Below are 17,233 nucleotides of genomic sequence, written 5' to 3' on the forward strand. Positions count from 1 at the left end.
CGGCTAAAATGTCATTTCAGCAAGGGCCTTCCTTGACTTCTTGATTTCCTTATTTCAATGACTCCCTGGTCATTTCCTTCTGAGTTTTTAATCAGAATTTGTAATTGTTTTACTTTTCTGTGATTTTACTAAAGAAAAATGATTGGTCTCTCTCATAAGAATGTAACCTCATAAAGGCCTTTTTGGGGGATTCTGTCTTGTTCACTACTGTGCCTCCAGCACTGAGCCCCATGGCAGTCACTTTTTAACCACCAGTTCAGTTAATGAATGAAGAGACTCAGCAAAATCTACCCAGATATTACTGGGAAGAGTTTGGTGGCCAGAATGGGCTAACACAGACCCAGAGACAGGAGTCTTAACCAGGCCTGGTGCTGCCCAGGCCACATACCCCTAGCCACCACCGACAGAATGTGGCCCTATCAAAACGGATCCAACAGTGGCAGCACCTAGGCCCTACCACCCACAATCTAGAATTTTGAAAGTCCCACCCCAGGGCTCCAGCTGAGAAATAACAGCCCTCCTGCAAACACAAGTCTTCAACCCCTTAGATAAAGGGGCAGCAATCCTGTCTTTGAGCCCCTGCAAACCCAGGGGGTATGAAGCCCTACTCTGTACCTTCTCTTGTACATAAACACTCATCTCAGCCCTCAGGGAGGGGGAGTGGATCCCCAGAGCTCAGGCCTCTGTGTGACACCAGTGGCTCAGTCTTCCCCTTGGTGCCCTGGCCTGGACGCCCCTCCTCCTCCAGCACAGACCTGGCCTTCCCAACCCCCCACCTCAGGGTCCTTGGCCTACGGATGTGACCGCTCTTCCCTCCTAGCCTAGTCTGAGCCTCTGGGGGTCACTGAGGGGACAAAGCCCTTGAAGTTTGCTATAGGAAAACCCCAGGCCCACGTCTTTCTCCATCTATAGCTTCCACCAAGCCCCATCCCTTCCCGGGCTGCTGGAGCAAGTCCCAGATCCTTTGACAGGATGCTGCTTGGAGCTGCACAGCTGTAGGGACCAGCGGGGAAGTGTCTGGAAACTGTTCCCCAGACAGCAACTCTGCTGCTCCCTGGGCACCAGCAAAGCCCACATCACCCATCTAATGAAAAGGGCTCCCAAGGGGCCTGCAATCTCCGCAGAGGAGGAGGGCATGGACTCTCAGACGAGTCTCAATTTCACAGCATCAGGGACATGAGCACCAAGGCGCTGAACCAGAAAACGAGAGTCTGGCGGGAGCTGCAGACACACCGTGAGCGCCAGGGGATCAGAGATTAGGGCCCTTCAAAATCAATTTGAATTCAAACTTTTAAATGTGTGCTCCAGACACAGAGTGGACCCTCCAGGCAGGCTTGGCCTAGCCAGCTGCTGGGTCCTGCTTCCTTCTCAAAGCAGCCAGAGGCCATCTGGTAGCAACTGGGCTATACGAGGGAAAGGAGGACCAGGGTGCTCAGAGGGAGACTCTGGTACCCCAACCACAGGAGCCACAGGGACGGGAAACCTCTGTGGCGGCCGTCTGAGGTGCTGTCCGGGGGCTTCCTGGTGAAGCTTCTCCACCCTCTTTTGTACACCTGGATGAGAGGAGCTGTGGGCCAGATCCCTTTTCACACCCAACCTGGCTGCGGCAGCTCAGGGGGCACTGGTGGATGCAGCCATGTAGAGTAAGAGCTTTGAAGTCTGTAGGAATAAGGACAAATCCCTGCAGGGATTTGTATCTTAGAACAGACATGGGTTCTCAGAGAGATCTTGGTTCAGAAATGAACTTCCCTCCCAGAAACCTGGTGGGAGAAAGCTTGCTGTGAGGGTCTTGAAGTACAGGCCCTGTGAACTAAAAGTGGTCTGAAGCCCTCCAGCACAAAGGGAGAGAAAGTGTCAGACTGTGTGGCAGGCAGTAGGGCAGCCTGGTTGTTGGGAAAGCTGGTGTGGCCACAGGCTGAATTATCCAAGGCACTGACTGTGTCTGCAGCCCGGGAGCTGACGCTCATGCTGTCTGACCTGGCAGACCATGTCAGGGGGTGCTGGGTACTGCTCTGGGCCCTTGTATTGTGAGGTGGACAAAGATACCCGGAGAAGCAGGCCTCATCAAGAAGCTGCTCAGCCAAACCTTGGGGAAGTCCCAGGGCCCAGAGAAGGATGACCCTGGGCAGCCCCAGCGATGGCCACCCTGCTCCTGTCTTGGTCCCTGCTTAGCCACACTTGTTCCTCCAAGAGTATGATCCGCTCACTGCTAAGGCCTTCTCCATCTCTGGGCGTGGACGCTGGTCTGTGACTAGTCTCTCTGACCCCAGTAACCTCACAATCCCTGCACCCCAGTTCTCCAAACCCCAAGCTACATGGCAGTTGTGAGCCACACACCTGGGATATGTATACAAGTGACTGTGAACCATTTTTTACTGAGAAGCAATAGCAGGGGTAGCCAACGGCTTGGGCCTGCAGAGACCTCATAATGAGCCTCCCCTGGAATGAGAAGCTCTGGGCAAAGGCAGGCTCTCCACCCCTATACCTCCTAGCTTAGGACTGGGCTGCCGGCTTTGCAAGGAAATTACAACATGGGCCTGCGCTAATGCTCCTTTTAGTTACAGCATAAACTGCAGCAATAAAGCGTACCTGGGGAATGTTTAGAGAAAGCACTAATGATTTCTTCCCCAGTGGTTAATAAATTCACTTCCAGATCAATTTGTTCACGATAGAGCCCGGTGAGCGGAACCCGCGCGGCGGGTACAGCCAAGTGTGTCTTTTTCAGTATAAATGATTTATTACAATGATTAGCGGCACATAAACAATTTAAAATACAACGCTAATTAGTTTGGGGAAGAAAGGAGGGGAAAAGCCACCCTGCCTCTCTCCCCATTATGTTCTACTTCCCTAAGTGTGTACTTTTTAATTAAATCCAAATGTCACAATAAATTTAAAGTGTTTTATTACTACTCGGGGTAACTAGGGCAGTCATGCAAACCCCCTTCTCAGGCATCTGTGGGCTGGATGGGGGGTGAGGACTAGGGATGCCAGTAGGGTCTGTTCACAAATTCTCAAGATAGGAGATCTTTCATGAGACCCCTGGAAACTCCTCCAGGTTTCTGGCAGCCCCAAGGCTGCAGGATGCTGGCACTACCCAGGGACCCACCCACTGTCTCTCACCTTCATGGCCAGACCATGTGGTATCTCCTTAACATCGGCCCTGACCATCCTAACTGCTTCTCAGTGGTCTACAATACTCTGCACCCTCTTCAAGCCCTCCCTGTGTGCTTGATAAGGGTAAAACCTAACAACTTCTGCATACATGGCATGATGCTCAACACTTCATATCAGCATCTTACCACATTCTCATTCCAGTGCCATGGGTAGTTAATTATTGTTTCAATTTGATGAATGAGGAAATTGAGGCTCAGAGAGGTGGTGCAACTTACCCCAAGACACATAGCTAAAAGTGGATTTTGCCAAATCCTTATTCCTACAGCATTGTTCTACCTCAGAGCCCACACCTGGCCATGTCTGTGTCCTGATTTCCCAGAGCCCAGGAGGGGCATACACGGTGGCTACTCAGGCAGATCTCTCCTGAGTATAGAGCCCCACCTCGCCCAGAGACACACTGGGGGCAGCAATTCAGGCAAAGGACCTGGACTCTGATGAATCTAGGATCAAGGTCAGGCTCTGCAATTGACCCACAGTGTAAACACAGGTCTTTTAGCCTCTTTGACCTTCAGCTTCCCTGCCAGCAAAACTGGAGTAACAACATCCAACTTGCAGGGCTAAGGAACAAAGGCAGCTCAAGTGAGCAGAGTGTTTTATAATCCCTGACATGCAGCATTAGTAGTACTTACTGACAGAAGCCCTTGAGATGAGCAGAGATCTGTCAGAACCCCATTGCACAGATCAGAACACTGAGGACAGCAGCAGGGGAAGGGACTTACTTAAGGTTCCACTAAACCTTAGAGCCCAGCAGGGCAGGGACCAGGTTGCAGGCAAACCTCTCTTACAAAAGCTCAAGACAGCCAAGGATGGTTTATTTCCTAAACATTGGTGTACTCCTCATTTGAAATTAAAAATGAACATCCCTAAACATAGAGTTACCATATGAGCCAGCAATTTCAGTCCTAAATATATATATTTTCTAAGAAAAGTGAAAACATGTCCACACAAAAACTTGCACGTAAATGTTCATACCCACATTATCCACAACACCTAAAAGGTAGAAATAATCCAAATGTCCATCACCTGATGAATGGATAAATAAAATGTGGTATGTGTAATATACATAATGGAATATTATTTGGCCATAAAAAGGCAGTAGTGATACATGCTACATCATGGATGAACCTTAAAAACATTATGCTGGGAAAGAAGTCAGTCACAAAGACCACATACTGTATGATTCCATTTATATGAAATGTCCAGAACAGGCAAATCCATACAGACAGAAAGTAGATTAGAGGTTGTCAGGGAGGGGGGAATGGGGAGTGACTGTGAATAAGTAAGGTGTTTCTTTTTAGGGTGATGGAAATGTTCTTGAATTAGATAATGGCAATGGTTGCACAAGTGTGAATATACTAAAAACCACTGAACTGTACATTTTAAGGAGGTTTATTTTGTGGTGTGCAAATTGTATCTCAATGAAGTGGTTATGAAGCAAAACAAAACAAACAAAACAAATATTCCTTTGATAACAGGATAAACCAGTTCAAAAAAAGGCACTGGGTCAGGGGAGGAGGCCTCGCAGGGAGGCCAGGCCCTGGTCACCCCCTCTCCCATCTCCCAGAGGGAGGAAAGGCCTCTGGGGCACCCCCTTGCCTCCCTCTTCAGTCTCCCCCAGCCAGACATCCGACTGCACCCACTTTTCCAGTCCTGTTCACCAGGAAACTGAGACCCTTCTGGATTCATCGCTCTTCTCGGATCAATTTTCTCCCACCACTGTATTCATGTTTTGTCTTCCCAGACCTCTCTTTGTTGAAATTTCTACATCCTCTGGGGCCTGTGCCCTACCTGCAAACTGGGCATGCCCGTGAAGGAGGGTCTCTCCTGCAGACCTTGAGCCTACCCTACATTGGATACCCCAAGTTATGCTCTGTGAATAATGAGTAAAATCACAGTGAGACCCTGCAGGCCCCTAGTCAAGGTTCAGTTAAGCAGTGCTGCCCTCTCCCGGGTCCTGGGAGTCCCACTCAGGACAGTGGTGTGCAAGCTCAGATCCAGGTCACAGAATCCAGGAAGGAAAGCAAAATCTGCCTTGGGACAAATGAAAACCATGGGAGGGAGAGTGGAGTGCCTCAGGAAGGGACAGAAAGCACCCTTTGTGAAGCTGAGAGGATGACCAGAAGATGCAGCATCCTGGCCAGCAGGGGGAGCCAGCCCCACACTGTGGTGGGGAGCACCCAGCCACCTCAGAGGATGGGGGTGGGAGACGGAAGGTAGGCTGAGGGTTCTTATGGCACCTCAGGCTTCACCTCAGCAGACAGACCAACCTCCAAGTCTTCCACATGTGGGAAGAGCTCCAAGGAGGGACAGGACAGCTCTGGTCACTTGAAGGCCACATCTAGGCCTTGGGGCAAGTACACACAGGTCCGTTTTCTAGGCGTAAGACTGGTTCCATAAGTCTTCATGGCTTCATCATGGGATGCTGCCATTGGAAGCCATCTCTTAGCGAAAATATCCCTCAGTTTCTCTGAACTTCTCTTCCAAAGTCCTGTGGGGCCTCAGGCTGCAAGGATCTCTCAAGGTCAAAGAATGGCTGGTACCCTTCACTTCATGCAAACGTTGTTGCATGTTGCAAATGATGGTATTCTTAGCAACAATTCCTCAGGCAGGCACAGAGTGGTCTAGCTAGCAAAACACATGAAAGCATGTTCTCCCATTTGAGTTCTGTGAAGGGAACAGGGAGGATGCTCTGAGTCCTAATGTACATGTGAGGAAACTGAGGCTCAGAGACATAGTCTGCTGAGGGTTGCACAGCAGTAGGTGGTAGAGTAAAATGTGACTGAGATCTCACCGTCCCAAGCAGGACTGGGTCCAAAGTCCATGCTTTTTATCTCCTTCCTCCCCACGAAGTCAAAGGAAAGCTACCTCACAGTAAGTGGTCACACTCTCCTGCTGTTTTCTTTTAAGGAATTTTAAAGATTTCAAATCTGCATGTGCCTGCGATGATGTTATTGGAATTTCTCTCCTCCTGAGGGAAGGAATCCAAAGCCTCCTCCCTGGAAAGGAAGGCAGAGCTCTTGGGAATGTGGACCATGGGAAGAAGAGTGCGTTGCCCTGAAACAGGAGGGACTGGGCCGGGTGGGTCTCTAGGCCCTGGGCAGCCAGGCACAGTGCCCTAAGGGACAGCTCACTGCAGGGACAAGACCTTACACTCAGTTGCCCCACACTGAGGGGCCTTCAGACCCAAGTTCTGCTCTTCTCAGGGCCTATAGTTACAGATAACTAAGGGTGAACTACAGTAGACATAGATAAGGTTAAGGAGACAGCTCTTTCTCAGAATCAGGAGCTTCCATGGAAGCCAACCTCGGGGAAAAAGACTGGCCCAGAGCTGGGAGAGGTCCTAGGAGTTAGGAACCGGCCCATGGGCAGCTGCATAGGTCTGGATTGCTGTTTCCTTGCCCTGCTATGCTCCGCCTGCCTCAGGCCTATGAGCTTTGGCTTGCTCCTTCGGAGCCTGGAAAGCCACGATCTTGGTCTGGTCACAGAGCAGAGGAGGACGTATAGTGTCAGGGGCAGCCTCAGGCCAAGCTGGGCAGGGCAAGCAGGGGTTTGGGGGACACATGTGGGTAAGGACAGGATTGTAGCCAGGGACTGTGGTCTGCCTTCCCTGGGGCTCAACTCCTCAAGTTCAAACCCTGCTTCTGGTAACTGAGAGGCTCCAGCAAGGATCTTGACCACTGCAAGGCCTCAGATGAGACCCACATTCCAAAGGCCAGCTCGGGCCGTACTTTCCTCTTCTTTCCTGGACTTCAGCTGGCTCCTCTCTGACCATCAGGGCCCCTGCATCCCCTCCCCAATAGGCCTAGATTGCAAGCTCTGAAGGAAACTGCAGGAAGGCAAGGCAAGGCTGAGTGGGGGGTAGGGACAGGCATTCTGTGGCTGGAGCAGGGAGTGGGCAACCTGTAAAGCTCAAAGGAAAGGCCCTTCCTTCCCACATTATGTGCGGCTTTTTCTGCTAATCTTGTCCCCTCCAATTTATTCTCCCCAAAGTAGCTGCAGTATAATAATGTATTTGGTTTTCGGTTCCTATTATGGAGTTCTTAAAACCTTTGGAATTTCCTGAGTGATAGGAGTATCTTTTGTTGTTCGTAAGGAGGCCCCTATGCTAATGAGGTGACTTAGGGTGGGGCCCCTAGATAGCCTTGGGATGGGGCTGGTCATCAGAAAGACCAGTGATTAGAGGGTTCAACCCTACTCACTGACTTGCCTCCAGCAAAAACAGGAAGGTGGCTGCAGATTAAGCTCTATACAAACTCTAGAACAAGATTTGATAAATCGGTTCCAGGTTGGTGAATGCATTCACATGCCAGAAGGACGGCACACCCTGGTTCCATAGGGACAGTGGCTTCTGTGCTCGGAAACCTTCCAGACTTTATCCTATGTGCACTTCATCTGGCTGTTCATCTGTATCCTTTCTAACATCCTGTACAGTAAACTGGTAAACCTAGGAAAATGTTTCCTGAGCTTTGTGAGCCATTCTAGCAAAATCTAACCTGAGGAGGGCATATGTGAACCCTGATTTATATAGCGGGTCAATCAGTACAGGTGACAACATTGGCCTCTGAAGTGGAGGCTGTCTTGTGGGACTGAGCTTTTTAACCTGTGGGATCTGATGTGCTAACTTCAGATAGATAGTGTCAGAATTGGGTTGAATCGTAGGACATACAGTTGGTGTCCACTGAGAACTGAAGAACTGCTAGGTGGTGTTGGAAAATAGTCCAGAGTAGCCCCAAGCGTCTTAAAATGTAAATCTATCCTCTCTCTGGGACAAAGGAATCCTTCTGATTCTCTCAGCTCCCTTCCCAACCTCCTTCACCAGACAACTCATTCATTCGCTATTCATTTAACAAATGTTTACTAAGCATGTACTACTTTGGGACCAGCCCCAACACATATATTTTTATAAGAATTATATCAACACTAATGATTTTTTATCAAGAAATAATATCTTAACGAGTTTCATTAAGTCAATCTGATTGATCAATTTTTTCCTATTTACTAGTGTTAAACTATTTCATACCCCTTCCTCATTTTTATTTTATTGGAATTATTTTCTTTGGGATCAATTACTTAAAAAATTTTAAATGACTGGTTTATGATCAGTTTTTGGCAAATATCAAATCTTACAAATAAGAGCTTCTGCCACAGTTGAGATTTCTTTTGTGGCAATTATTTCTAACAGAAAATACTTCTTGAGCCAACTTCAGCAGATCTAAATTTTATCAGGAAGATTTGATTCCTCTGTCAATTTTTAGTCAATAACATATTTTACCAGGTGCAGTCTTAGCTGTTGCCAGTTTTGCTTTGTTTTAATTATTCTAACCAATTTTAATTTTTTTCCTGGATAATTTTTTTCTTTACATTTTCAGTAATACTAACGAGATGTTATTCTCCTGTGTGAGGCATATTTTAGCACTGATCTGATAAAGCATTCTGAGGAGCAGAGAGTGTGGAAACATGACTGGGGCCAAAGGGCAGGTCACATCACACTGTGCACATGGGTGAGTTCCCTAGCTGGACCTGGTGCCTGAGTGAGCTCTGCCTGCTGCCCTCTGCTTCCCTAGAGCCAGCCCTAGCTCCTGCCAAGATGCCTCCCAGATGGGAAGAGCTTCTAGCAGGGGTAAGAGCAGCAGCTTGCAAGACTGACAGCCAGAGATGGGGTGCATCCCAAGCTGGATGTGGCCTCTGAAGGCCCCAGACTTTACTACTTCAGAAAGTATCTTGGAAAAAAACTCAGTTGAGAAGAAGATACTTTTTGGTGCCATAGTTTTCCCACCATAAAAGGAGGTAATTGACCAAGAGTCCTCTGAGGCCTGAGGCTGTGACCTCCATTTACTGGCCTTGAGGCATTCAAATGTGCCAGGACCAAGTTTGGAGGGCCGGAGGCCACAAATCTCTCACCTGGGATCTCTGCTTCTCCTGGCCCTGAGGAGACCAAAGAAAGACAAAGAAAACCTTATCAGGGTGGTTTCTTTCCCCTGGGCTTGGTCTTCCTAACACACCCATTCCCTCCCAACAGTCTTGTCTCCGTACACAGTACCACTCAGCATCAGATAGCCACTCTTGAAATGTAAATGGAGAAACAGACCCTGAGAAGTGAAGGGGGCCTGCCCGGTGACACACAGTGAGCTGGTGGCAGAGCCTGGCTGTGGAGGCAGTTCTGGCTCCCAGCCCGGTGCTCTAACCCACAGTGGGGCCTCCTTCGGCCCTTTTCCCACATGGCAAACTGCTGAAGTGGCTCCTGCTCAGGCCACTTCAAAGCTGCTAGCTCCACCCAGCCTGGTAATACCCAGCAAGGGGTTGAGGCCCTCAGTACAACAGCTGTGGGGAGACTGGCTCAGGAAGAAGCCACCCTCACCTCTGAGGGGATGGTCACCACGGGTGAGATGAGAGTCCCTGGGGTAATGGACAGCTGCTCTGCAGGCTCCTAGAGCCCTCAGCAAACTTACCATCTATGAACAAAGGAATCTAGCAGTTCCCACCCCCCAGCTCTGGTTCCAGTGTGTGTATTTACAGTCACCACACCCCCAGGCTTTGTGGCAGGAAGAGAACTGGTTCTCGTCTAAACTCTACCGCACAGCGACTTCCTGGGCTAGCCTAGGCAAGTGTCTTTCCCTCTCTGGGCACAACCTACTCCTCAGCAAAATGTGGCTAGTATTTGATTTCCCAGCCTCCAAAGAGTTCTGTGAAGGTGAAATGAAAGGCTTTGAGATACCTGTGGCCTTCCCTGGTGTTATGTGCCAGGAAGGACAGGCACTGAGCCTTCTGGGGATAGAGACAGTGACTCATTCTTTCTGCGGGCAGCCAAACTGTTGAAACCTGGGGCCTGGGATGCTGATCCAAGGACTGACTGACCTCTCGGGGTAGGCCAGTTTCTAAGATGGTTCCTCACGAGCCTCTATCCCTGGTATTCACGCCCTGTGTCATCCCACTTCCCTTGACTGTGAGCTGGACCTAGTAACCTGCTTCCAAGGAAGAAAAAAAAAGCAAAAGTGGTAGAATATCACATTTGTGATAAGATCTGTTGCACCTTATAAAAGACTGTGACTTCCAGCTTGTTAGCGGACCTCTCTCATGATGGCTTTAAGGAAGCAAGCTGCCAAGCTGGGGAGGCCCAAATGGCACAGAATGGAGGGCAACTTCCAACCCAGTCAGTAAGGAATGGAGGCCTTCAGCTCACAACCCATGAGGGACTGAATCCTGCTAACAACCAAATGAGTGAGCTTGAAAGTTCAATCCCCAGATGAATCTTCAGATGAGACTACAGCCCCAGTTGACACCTTGACTATTATCTGTGAGAGATCTGAGCAGAGGACCCAGCTAAGCTGTACCCAGACTCCTGACCCACAGAAACAGTGAGATTAAAAAATGGGTGTTGTCTTATGCTGCCCAGTTGTGGCAATAATGTTATGCACAATAAATGATTCACTCTGGCATTAGCATACAATACGCAGGACAATGGGGACTTTTCCTCAGGTCAGACAGAGGGCACCCTGCAGACAGATCTCTGTCCTACAACCCGAGCTCTTGTGACCTTCCCTTCAGAGCCCAGACCTTCCTATGGGGTGTTGTGAGGAGAGGAGCCCAGAGGGCAGAGCCTGCTCTCCAGCCTGCCCTAACCAGGCCCTCTGCTCTCTGCTAGGCAGGGCAATCCTGCCAGGGCTCTACCCCCAGGCATGTCTGCAGCAGAGTAAATGTTCCAGAGCACCCCTACTTCCACTTTCTATCCCCTCCTCACCAAACCCCTAGGAAGGTTAGGGCAACTGAACCAAACATCTACATGACCATCAGGAGCTTGATGTATTGAAGGCTCAACAGACCTAAAGGTGGTTGGGCTCATACCATTTGACTAGTTGGAATTCCTACTCCAGTTTACTACTTTTTGCCAAGCGGCAGAGGCACTGTTTGAACCAAGCCTGACTCAAAGCCTGTGCTAAATCCACTAGTTTTGCAATTTGGGAAACGAGAAACAGAGAAGCGAAGCATTCTGATGGTGCCCACAGGCATTCCCCACACCATCCTTCCCCAGCAACCTGTCACCAGGGATCAAGAACTGGAGTTCTTAGATTCAGGGGAGAGGAGAGACAGGTTGGAGCAGGTGCTGGCTGTGGACCGGAGGAGTACAAGCCAGAGCTGCTCCCACTTGTCTGGGAAGAACGGGTCTCCTCTCGGTCCAGTCATTGCGCCAGCCAGCAAAGCTGAATTATTAAAACTCCTTTCTGGGTACCACATGGATTTTTCTCCACAGAGACTCAGAGCAAAGGGCCGGTTGCTCCCGCCACACAATATTAAAATGTCAGGAGTTTAAGGCCCGCATTGGTCGAGTCATAAGTTATCAGCACCCAGTGAGGGCCGACAGAATGCCTCCCTTAAATTATTAAGCAGAAAACGTCAGACTGTAATATTTTGCTAAACCAAAGTACAGACACAGACAAAGATGTCATTTCAATATTTGAAACCAGCAAGTTTAATTTAAAATAAGAGCAAACCAATAAGCTCAGAACAGAGCTGCGTATGAGAGGAAAATTATACTGAGAGAGGAAAAAAAGTGGAAGGACTTAAGAAATTTATAAAAGTAATCTCCAAGTGGAAATTAGAAATCAAGGCCTAGAAACAGAATAACACAAAAGAAATATTACTGTCCACTTTCTAAATCAATATAACACTGCTCTATGCTGGAATTACCATGGTAACTCAAGTAAAAAGAATCAAGCAATTCTTATAATTTCAAAATAAAATCACAGCCTGAAGCCTGGGTTTTATTACAACCACTGATAGATCGCTGGCTTGTATTTATCTGAAATATTGCTTTTCAATCAGCTGGTTTATGAATGTACGTACACAGGCCTCTCACCAGCCCACTTACCACCCCATTTTGAGGTGAGGGGCTAACCAATGAATGGATTCCCGCCTGACTGCATCTGCCTATATGCCCAGGTTTAAGTAAGTGCTGGTAACCACAGAGCGTCACACCCCTTCCCATGTCCAGTGGCTTTGCAGGATAAAGAGAAGCTGGAGGAGGTAGTGGGGACTGACCTCATTGTGGCCTCCCTGGAGGCCTGCCCATGGGGGACAGGCTAGGGCTCTGATGGCAGCCGCAACAGTAAGCCTCCCTCACCATCCCCTCAAGTCGTCCTCTTGCTGGCTCTACCCACATTCTCATGAACTCTCCCTGAGTGTCCTTCCCCATCTCCAAGTCTGCCAGCTGGAATCAGGCAGCCAGCAGAGCACAGAGGAGAGCACACACTGCAGTCAGATGCCTGGCTTTACGGCCCAGCTCGGGCACTTGCAGGCTGTAGGGCCTGCGACCAATTTACACAGCCTCTTTGTACAGCAGTTTTCTCATCTGTAAAATGAGAATAATAGCAGATTTTTCCTAAGGTGGCTAAGGGAATTAAGTAAGCTGATGACATGGAAAATGCTTTAGTGGAATGAGTACAGAAATGGCCCCAATTCTCTACCCCTTGGTATCCACACCCTTTACAATGTGGCTTTTCACCTCTTCCCTTCAAGAGTGGAACCTGTCCTCTGCCTGTCCTTTCCCCCCATCCCCCAGCCTGCCCTAAACTTGGGCAGGCCTTGTGATTTTGGCCATAGAATGTGGCTGAAGTGACAACATCCCAAGTGTGCCTCCACTCTCTCTCCTGGACCTGTCCACCATGAGAACGAGCTGAAGAGCCTGCTGGGTGATGAGGGACATGTAGACTTGTTACTCAGCGTCCAGGTGATCAGCGAACTGCCAGGCATGAGTGGGTCTCAGCTGAGACTCAGAAAACTGCCCTGTCAGCCCCAACCTATATCACTCACTGACCCACAGTCTGAGAGCTAAACAGATGCCTGCTGTTTTGAGCCTGAGTTTTGGGATGGTTGGTTATGCCACAATAACTAAATAATACACATGCATTGCACAATGACTCACTTTCAAGCAAGGGTTCAGTAAAACGATAGCTATTATGTTTTTATGACCCCTAAACACCACGAGGCTAAAGCCAAAAATATCATACTAACTGTGTAAAGAGCAATGTCACTTCACACAGACTTCTTGGTTTATCAAGTGTGTACATGGACATCAGGCACCGTCTGGTGTTGCTCCCATGTGGAGATGTGAAAATAGGGCCAGTTAAATTGTTTAAAGTGACAGAGCAGTCAGCTTGCTCTGGAAGTTGGGTCTCTTGAATCATGCCAGCAGGCTTCCCCTGAAGACAGCAGGCCACTCAAGAAAGCCCAGTAGGGAAGGGGTACAAGGTAAGACCTGGTGACCCAACCTCACCCAGCAGGCCTGCACTCTGGGGCATCTGCCCTTGTGACCTGGACCAGCCTGATCATTCCTCTCACATCACTTGCTTATAATTTGCCTCCAATTGTGTCAGCCCCCATGGGCTCCCACCTTTGAACATAAAATTAACACACTCCAATGAGAGATGAACTTATTGCTAGGCTGGGCAGATGTGACTTTGAGCATGGCCTGGAATGGTCTATATGAGGCTTTGGTCATTGGTAGGCTCCTGCAAGAACTAGAAAAGGGCAAGCCAGGCAAGGCAGACAACATGAGCAAGAGATAAACATCAGGGTGTGCATGGAACACAAAACCAGAGCAGACAAATTAGACCTGCACAGCTTAGCATGGCAGCAGGTCTCAGGCAGAATGTCAGGGCAGCACAGGCTGGGTCACCTGGTTGCAGTGAGTACCAGAATGATGGGATGTGGAACGGTAGAATGGTGGTGGCAGAACAGCAAGCAGGTCCCAGATGAATGCCATTCAGTGGTGTGCCTGTGCTGACAAACAACTGAACACACTAGGCTGTCCTGAAAAAACTCTGATTCATGGTATTTGCCAGTGTCCATGGTGGTAATACTCCCACCATGGCTGATTTCAAGCTACCATATGATGTCACTGAACTCAGAGTTGGAAAGAGATGCGCAAAGTCAGCTCTTAGAAGCCAGCACAAATTGACTCCACTGGTGTAGTCCTATCCTGAACACAGACCTGCCAGGAAAATCACCATGAAGAGTTAAGCCTGAGGGTAGGAAGATGTCCTGCATGCTTCTGTGTCCCTCAACTCCAGACAGGGCAGGAAGGCAGGGATGGGACATGCCATATGGGCCTCTGGGGCTCCTCTAGCCATGAAGGTGCAGGCCAGGTTAGTACCCATCAGCACCTGCCAGAAGGTCCTACATTTGAGGACAGAACCACATCCCATGGGCTGTCTGTAGGCTGGCAAAGGCCAGCACTGCGGTGCCTCAGAACGTGATGCCAATCCAAGCCGCTGTTCTCCTAATCAGAGTTTTCTACCACTTAGCCTCATCATGTTTTGCGGGGGGGCCAGGGAAGAGGGCATGGAACCTAGAAAGATGCTGAAGCTCTGGGCTCTATCTCCCTACATAACCCTGGGCAACTCTCCTGTACCCGTAAGCCTCAACCATCCCCCTCTAAATGGAGGGGCTTGCGAAGAGTGATCTTGGAGGTTTCTTCCCATGAAGCGACTTGCCTTGGGGATCTAGAGTAGCAAGGCCAGCCTGCCCCCTGGACAGCAGTGATCAATGGCCAGGGGTAAACTGGAGGAGGAAAGGTGAGGGCCCTGTGCCTAGCAGTGGGCTACTGCAGTTCACACTGCAGCTGGGCAGAGAGCAGTATCACCGCACAGAGCCAGGAGGTTCTTCTTGGTCATCACATGTGTACGTGGGCATTACCTCATTTAATTCTGATAACAATCCAACCAGTTATATAAGGTTCTCATTATAGAGATGACAGGATAGAGGCAAAGCAACTTCAAATTGGGTGGACATATTGGACCACAGAGCTCAGAAGGATGGTGGAGATAGCAGCTAATTCAATGGTCCTTGGCACACGGGGGTGGGTACCCATGCCCTTTTCTCTTTCTCACCAACTCCTTCCAATCTTCCTATTGCCCCTGATCAGGGGTTCCTGGAGATGGATGTGAACAGTAGCCTTGGCCTACTGGGAGCACTCTGCCCTGGGTGGGATCCAGCTCTTGAGGGGACCCACATCTGCTGAGGACCCCAGCATGACTTGGGTCATGCCACCATTGGCCTCCCCAGCTCTGTCTTCTGCTCAAAGAAGGCCCAGCCTGTCCAGTCACAGCCACTTCCCAACTCCACAGCCCTGCACCAGCAGCCCAGCTGTGCTGAAGCTGAACCTCATGTCTCCCGTGCCCATTACCACAGGGGGTTGGCCGCCAATGCTTGCTGGCAATCATCCATCTGTTCCAAGGGAAAGAGACTAAAATAGACCTCCTCTTGGTCCAGCTCACAAATGGGGCCTGCTGAGAGGCTCCTTAAATGGAAGTGGGTGGGGCAGCCGCCAGGTCTGACTCTGGGACACAGGGTCAGGTGGGGAATCAATTCTTTGAAGGGATGAGAGGCAGGCCCTGGCTCTAGGAAAATGCCTTTTTCCATGTGCTAAAAGCATCTTTGTGGGACATGTTCAGAGAGAGAGAGAGAGGCAGCAAGAGAGAAAGGCTGCTCCCACAGCCACAGAGGCCAAGTGAGGGCCATGCCAGCACGGAAGCCCCAGCACACAAAGGGTGAAGCTTTTAGGCGAGCAGTGGCCAGTGAGCTCAGCTTCCCCCATCCTAATGCTCCTGAAAGGCTCTCTCCCACTGCCTGTAATTGGGCATCAGTAGTTAATGCAGTATTGACTGCATTACACGCTCCCGTGCCTCCCCTCACTAATGCCAATTGCATCACCTTGTACAGTCACCAGCTTGCTTAGCCAATAGTCGTTAAAAGCAATCCAAATCATGAATCATATGGGAAACTTTTAGCAAGACACCACCATCCAAGGAGACAATTTACAGTTGAGTTAATCTGGGTACATTAGCAAGACATGGATTCCGGACGACAGACCAATTTATGTTATTTCCCTGTCCCCCCCTTAGTGCTCCATGTGGGCAAATGAATGGAAAAGCAGGGAACAGAGAAAAGCATCTGTTTTTTTTTTTTACAAGGCTACAGAAGGGGTAGGGGAGACCCATCTTTACAGGTGCTCTGTAAAGCAGGAAGGGGAAGCAGCTTCTGTGCTGCTCAAGATTTGTGATGCCTCTTTCCCAGCAGTGAGGAGGTAGCTGCTGCTGGGGCTGGCATGGTAGGTGCAGATGATGACTCCTCTTCCAGGAATTGGGCGAGTGCCAGGCCTGGTTCCCACCCTGCCCACCTTGTGAGGCCCAGTACTCAGCAGCCAGAAGAGGCCCCAGGACTCTCTATGGTCTGGAGCATCATGGGAGATCCCGGGAGGTCCTGTGGCTGAGCTATGGCTGGTCAGTACTGATGCAGAGCCAAGAGTCTGCCCCAAGGATCAACAGTCAGCTGTGGAGGCCATACTCACAGTGGTCATTAACAATTGAAGACTCACTCTCTGGTCCTCCTCAGTCCAGCTCCACTCTCCTTGGGCATTTTTACTTATTAAAAATACCCTAGGAATCATATCCGGCGTTTAGTTTCACAGTCTGCCTGCTGCTTCCTGTGGTCACCCCAGCCTTCCTGCTGGTCCTTGGCAGCTCACACCCAGAACCACCCTGCTCCAGCATGAACCTGGGAACACCCCAGAACCCTCGAAGGGGTGCCCTCAGCATCCTCTCCTGCCCAGTCCCCCAACAACCCAAGGCTCCCACTGTTCTTGGAGCTGCTTGGACTCTCTGCGGTCTGTCCCTACTCCAGGGCCTATTTTCCAACAGCCTGAGGAGCGATCTAACTCTCAAGGCTCAGGGCAGTAACTCCCTTCACTCCCCTGGGACTGCAAGCCTCCCCAGAAAGCCCACAGCCTAGTGCCAGCCCAAGAGCTGGTGCCAGGGAAATAAGGCTCTTTCTCCAGCAAAGTTGGAGCTGGGCTCCCTTTGCTGACAGGCAGGTCCGACGGCATTTAGAAAGCCTGGACCCTGAGTTCCAGTAAAGTGGAGATGGCTAGGCCAAGAGCAAGCGTCCAAATGAAAGCAATTAATCTTAAAACCCAAAGTTTAACCGTTTGCAAACAGATCTTTCCTCTCTGTGGTGGCCCTTCACTGCTCGACCTAATGGATTACTTTATTAATAATGCACTGTG

At 49.7% G+C, this 17,233-nt stretch overlaps 1 protein-coding gene across 5 annotated transcripts in view; it reads right to left on the bottom strand.

Annotated features, from left to right (window-relative positions):
* Nucleotides 1-17,233, bottom strand: part of LMO1 (LIM domain only 1) — a 124,208-nt gene that overhangs the window by 15,402 nt on the left and 91,573 nt on the right. Inside the window, exon 1 of one of the 5 annotated variants that reach the window (XM_017646373.3) lies at nucleotides 16,520-16,577. The exons of the other annotated variants lie outside the window; for them this stretch is intronic. The gene's annotated coding sequence lies outside the window, so the exon portion shown is untranslated. Of the gene's footprint in view, nucleotides 1-16,519; nucleotides 16,578-17,233 lie in introns of those variants that run through there. 5 annotated transcript variants of the gene reach the window in all.

This window comes from Manis javanica, chromosome 11 (genome assembly GCF_040802235.1).
Source record: "Manis javanica isolate MJ-LG chromosome 11, MJ_LKY, whole genome shotgun sequence".
Classification (NCBI taxonomy): Eukaryota; Metazoa; Chordata; class Mammalia; order Pholidota; family Manidae; genus Manis; species Manis javanica.